Below are 6,313 nucleotides of genomic sequence, written 5' to 3'. Positions count from 1 at the left end.
TACTAGGAATTGGCAAATCCATCAAGAAATAAACATTTATTAATTAAATGCCTACTATATGACAACTACTCAGATAAGTTTTGGGGTTATAAATATAAGCATCTCAATTCTGGTTTTCAAGAAGCTTATAATAAAATGGAAAAGGATTCCTATAGAAGGTCACATGAACTGAAGCTTAAAAGAAACTTGGATTTCAAATCAGTATTCTTTAAGGCCAGCAAGTTTTTTTTTATTATTATATCAATAGCAATGTTACTTATAAACTGTATTTATCAGGAGGCAACTGCATCAGTAACCAGCTTTATGCAACTTAGAAATTGTTTTAGAAGTTTTTGTTCTGAATACCTCTTTCTAACCAAATAAGTTCAGTTTTTTAAAGATCCCTTTGTCCTGCTCCCAAAGATTCTGTTTTCCTTCAATAAATGGTGAGATAACATTGCTGCTAAAGAGACTTAAATTTCTTGAGAGTGTGCTGTTAGTCTCAACATCTTTTCCTTGTGTTGGTGAGGGAGGAGGAAGAGGGAACAAGCATTTATATAAAACCCACTATATGACAGTCACTGTGCCAACTGTTGAGGTTGAGTTGTGGCTGCTTGAAGAGTGTTTTTCATGAGTCATTAGTAATCTCTTGTAATCTAAAACCTTTACATTTTATTTTTCTAATTAGTCTTTTTTTTCTTCACATAGATATTTAGATGCTTAACTACCACATTCCCCAGGTACCTAGTAAATACTTCCTAGTCCTCCCCCAGTTACTGTCTTCAAGACTTGACTCTGTTGCATTTTTATTTGGAACTTTAAAACATTTAGTAAAATGAATATTTCCATATACATTTATGGTATAGGAAAGGATTGTTCATGAAACTGAATATCTCTTTCAAAGTATATATAATAAATTCAACATGTAACTTTTCAAAGCTGTGCTTTTTTTCTTGCTTTCTTCCCTCTTCCTTTCTTTCTTCCTTCCCTCCCTCTATCTTTTTTCCGCCCTCTTTTCTTTCTTGCCTTCTGTCCTCTTTATTTCTTCCCTTCTTTCAATATGCCTCCTTCTCACTCATACCACTCCCCTTGGAAATAAAGAAAAAGGAAAACAATCCCTTATATAATTATGCATATTTAAGCAAAATAAATTCCTACATGGGCTACTTTCAAAAATACATGCCTCCTGCTACATTCTGAGTAAATTCATGTCCCTATCAGGAGATAGAAAACATATTTAATTGTTAATTTTCTGGAATCTTGATTGATCCCTGAAAAGTGGAGAGTCAGTAAGTCTTTTGTAGTTGTCTTTCCAGTGCTATATAAATTTTTTGACTGGTTATGCTCATTTCACTCCAAACCAGTTAATATCAATCGTTCCAGGTTTCTCTTGATTCAACCCTTTCATCATTTCTGACCCCTCCCTATTTTGCACCAAGTTTATTTCAGCCACTGAAACTTAGAAATAATCATATTAATATATGAGTAATTTCACAGAATGATAAATACATTTTGATATTTTTCCTTGTAACTGAATTTCATCTTATTTTGTTTATTGGATTATTTAAGTGAAAAATGTGCATTTCACTACAAAATAAAGAAACCTTTCAGCAAAAAGTCTTATTTTTCCATCTCTTTGCAATAAACCACCTTGAGGTTCAAGGTATCACCACATTCTCTGTGACATTAAATTTTAAATTGACATAGAAAAGAGGATATAACTCATCTACATCATTGATATTCTTCTGGTGGTCCCAAAATTTAGAAATGAAGCTAATTTTAAACTCATTAGGTGAATCCTTCAATATCCCTCCACAATAAGGAATATAATAAGAACAAAGGGATAAGCAAGAGGTGGAGAAGTTAACACTTTGGGGCTGTCATGCTTCAGGCCCAAACACATGGCAGATGGATTCTAGACCCAAAGGAGCTGAGCCTTAGTTTTGCCTGATTTGAATTCTAAGTGTATAAGGGTTTTTCTTTTTTGGAAATTACCAGTAGTTATGTCTCTCCTCACCCCATGTTGGCACTCTTAAGAATGTTCACTTAATAGAACGTTATTAACCTCCCCTTCTGAAACAGTAAATCATCTTGCTTCTATACCATGGATAGTGATAAAAATAGTGGCTACAATACTAATAAAACTGAATTGTACTTCTTCAAAAGAGAAAGAGAATATGGATACTAGTGCCTTTAACTTGTTCAGTTCTGAAGTAAAATATATAATACAGATATATTTTCTACAAATCATAAGAGTGGGGAGAAAATAAGGTTTTGTTTTATTTTTATACTGTAGTGACAAAACGAGTCACTAATATACTAACAAAGTTAAATGACACAACCTATTTCTAAAGGTGAATAAAACACAATAAATAGCTTTTTAAAAAAACTTTCTTTTAATGCTTTTATTGGGAAAATACACTTGTATGTGCTATAAATTGCAATGATGTGTTTAAAAACACTAAAGTGGGGTCCTATAGCCTTAAAGACTATATAGGAACCATTAGCTGGAGAATTCCATCCCTTAGTTATTGCTCATGACCGCTAACCCTGGAAGAACTTTGCCTTCCAGAAGCTCTAGATTGATACTACCTCCATTGCTCATATGGTTGACTTTATCTTCAGTATGCCATATGGCACATAAGGTAGCATTATCCCCCCACATATGATTGTAAGATGGTCCTTTTCCCCATTGGGCATTAGTTTTTTTCATTCTCTCTTGCAAAGATTTCCTACTCAGTCCAATAGTACCATTTTACATAATTAGCTTGGACCAGGCCATAACTTCAACAAATTTCTTGCTGCCCTGGGGACCACAGTCTCAACCCATCCATCTATCCATCCATCAGGTATGCCAGATTCCACAATGGCTTCACCAGTTTTGACTGGCTCATCCAATTTTTCGGCAGTGACAAAGTCAACAGAGATTTCTTCATATCACTCTTCTCAGCCTTAACCATCAGGTCTTTAACCTTCTTGGAGTCCTCTTCATCAAATGGAGAATTGCTAATCTCCATGTTGGAGACAATCTTAAGGAACGTGAAAGCTATCCCACCACTAATCATCATCTCACAGATTTTGTCTAGCATGTTGATAAACTGGGACTTATCTGAAGCTTTAGCTCTACCTAAGATGGCTAGGAAAAGTTGCACTGAGTTTTCTAGGACTTTGGCAAAATACTCTAGATCTACCTTCATTAAGGAACCACATGCTTTCTGGGGAAGGTTCACTCCAAACATGGAACTGGGGGCCAGATGAGCAGTACCAATACCATCATTAACATAGACATTATCCTGCTTAGAAAGGCAAACCCTGAAAGCTTCTTCTGTGGCTACATAAGCAATGATCTTTTCCCCAGATAATCTTTGCCTTTCCCTCCTTCTTCCAAATAGAAGCAGAGACTTCCCAATAGTAAAATGGAATTATAGATTGCATTAGGATAGAAAGTTGTAGCAATTTTTCTTTTATGGAAATGGGGATATAGTGCAGAAGGGGCAATGTTCCTTATTGAAATCAAACTGTACCATTTATGGTTCTCACTTGAAGATGAGTTTGAGCTAGTGAGCTATATTTAATCTATAATCAATATCCTCCCTATCTAGTTTTTCTGTGACCAAAGCTATGTTCCATTCTGATGTTCCTTTTTCTCTGTCCCACTAGGCTCAAACTTTTGTTCATGCAATTTTGCAGTTGCCATGGCTGGGTCTCTTAACATGAGCTACACTCATGCCTATCTCTCACTTTTCCTTGGATTTGGGCCAAATTTCCCCATAATAGAGTCAACTAACAAACTGATCTTCCTTAGGGGTACTTGCCCAGCTGTCTAGTCTCCTTTCTCTGCTTACTATTATAGAGTCTGCTCATTCCAGACTCAGCTATCTTCTCTCATTTCTGCAAGTGTTACTAGGCAGTCTAACTCAATCTCTCCACGGTTGTCCTTTGTCCTGGTTCAGAGAAATTATCCATTTGCTCCACGAAATCATGTTTTATTTATTCTCATGGAAATTGGTGACAGCAAGCACAGTTAAATTTGCTGACTGGGTACAAAATAAAATGCTTCTCAGTAATACCCAGTAACTTAAAAGTTACCTTTTCAGTAACATACTATGACCTTCTTCCTACCTTCTATGGTTTCTCTACCACCTCTTAGCACCAATGAGATTTCTGAACTGCTTTTGTTAAGGCAGTCGTCTGATTACATTATTTTCCTGTTTCCTGATTCCTTAAAACCACTAGGACAAATTACAAACTTTTCAGCCTGGCATTTAGACTTTTATGAGCTAGATTCAACTTATCTTTTCAGTCTTATTTCCTACTACATTTCCTGTAAGACCTCTGCCAGCTTTGGGCATTTGCCAGTGTCATGTCTGATGCATGGAATGTACTTTTTCCTCAATCTGGTCTTTCAAAATTCTTATCTTCTGGCAAGGAAAAAAGAAGGGAATGTACAATTATTAACTTTATAAATATCTCATTTGGTCCTCACAACAACCCTGGGTAGTAGGTACAGTTAATATCTCTATTTTAAATTGAAGAACCTGAGGTTGACATGGATTAGGTCACTTGTCCAGAGCCAAATAGCTAATTGGAGGGCACATGGTATTCCTGACTTCAGGTCCTGTATTTTTTTCAATTGGGCCACTCTAAACCAAACCTTCCTAAATTATGGGTTATGACCCCATATAGTGTTACATAACTGAATTTGGGGGCTCAAAAAATCATGATTTATTAACAGTGAATGTTTGATTTGTAAAATATTTTATATGTTTATATACCCAGAATCTTGTAAAACTTTTTCAGGTAAAAAGGGTTTCAAGTTGAAAAGTTTCAGAAGCCCTGCTCTAAATAAGACTCTGCTTCCTCTTATCTAGACCATTCCCTAACCTCACCAGTCCTTAGCACTCTCTTTCTTTCTCATAAAATTATGAGTATTTATTTTTCTGTGTTACTGTAATATTCCCTCAAGAGAACATAAGCTAATTTAGGAAAAGCTGTTACTCAGGACTGGATTTATGTTCCTGAACATTAAAACACTCATGTCCCTACAAGTCTATGAGTCCAGTAAATTGTATTGAATTCAGTGTAGAACTAAAACTTGTCTGCTTGTTCCCCAGACATTGCTGACCATTTTCCTACTGCCTCAGGAAACTTCTCAGGATGTCCCATATCTGGTAATAGAATCTGGTCACTCTACATAAGCAATCACTTGAATATTTTTGGGTCTTCTAGTTAAGACTTTTCTCTGCTCCCCAGATCAAAAGGCCATGATCCATGTGGTCTGAGCCACAGCTCTTCAATCATATAACCTAAAAGTGAGGTCAGGAGGAATAGTGCATGCTATAATCTCCTAGATGATATTTTAAAAGTCCTTAATCTCCAGATTTGTTTCAACTCCTTCAGAAAACCATATGTGTATCCTTGGGACTTTTATTTCTCAGTGGAACAGCAATATCAATGATATTGATAAGAATTTATAGTGGATAGGTCAATGGGCCTAGGGTCAGGAAGACCTGAATTCAAATCTGGCCTTAACCATTTAATGTCTGAATGATTCTGAACAATTTATTTGTTAATCTATTTGCCTCATTTTCTTCATCTGTAAAATGATCTGGAAAAAGAAATGGCAAACCACTTCAATATCTTCATCAAGAAAACCTCAAATGGGATCACAAAGAAACAGACACCTCTGATAATACTGAACAACAACAACAAAATATGGAAACTCTGTGTATCTGTCATAATAACTATTTAAATATATTTGGTTCATAATTATAAATTGTAGAGAATTCATATACCTTTGAAGGTAATGTAATGGGTATAAAACCAGACTTGGAGTCAGAAATTCTTGTATTCCCATTCATCCTTCTAGAATACAAACATAGTGTGAACTAGTACTGACTCTCAGTGCCTCAGTTTACTTGCATGTAAAATGAAGGGATTGGATTTGATGGCCTCTAGAACACTTCCATTTCTAAATCTATGATCCTTTCTATTGCAAAGGTTTGTTGTGAAGATCAAACGAGATCATGTATGTAAATAGCTTTACAAACCTTAAAGTATTCTATAAATGCCAGGGATTATTATTATGTATCATCTTAGCAATATCATTCTAAATGTTAATATTGTCCCCAAGAGGCAAGAACGTACATTTTCAAATTGCATATTGTCTCAATATCACACGTAATATGTGCCCATTTTTAAGCATGTGTTTTTTCTTTCATTATATAATTGGGGAAATATTTTGAACTAATTATTCCCACATTATTACTTTCATTATTATTACTAATTAAGATAATAACTCGAGTACAAATAGTATGAATTCATTATAAAAGTA

At 35.1% G+C, this 6,313-nt stretch overlaps 1 pseudogene; it reads right to left on the bottom strand.

Moving 5' to 3' along the window:
- Nucleotides 1–2,442: 2,442 nt before the first annotated feature.
- On the bottom strand, nt 2,443–5,840 carry LOC100913667 (annotated as a pseudogene).
- Between the last annotated feature and the right edge of the window lie 473 nt (nt 5,841–6,313).

Source organism: Sarcophilus harrisii, chromosome 3 (genome assembly GCF_902635505.1).
Source record: "Sarcophilus harrisii chromosome 3, mSarHar1.11, whole genome shotgun sequence".
Lineage (NCBI taxonomy): Eukaryota > Metazoa > Chordata > Mammalia > Dasyuromorphia > Dasyuridae > Sarcophilus > Sarcophilus harrisii.
Note: the sequence above shows the minus strand (reverse complement) of the source record. Positions and strands in the feature narration are given on the sequence as shown.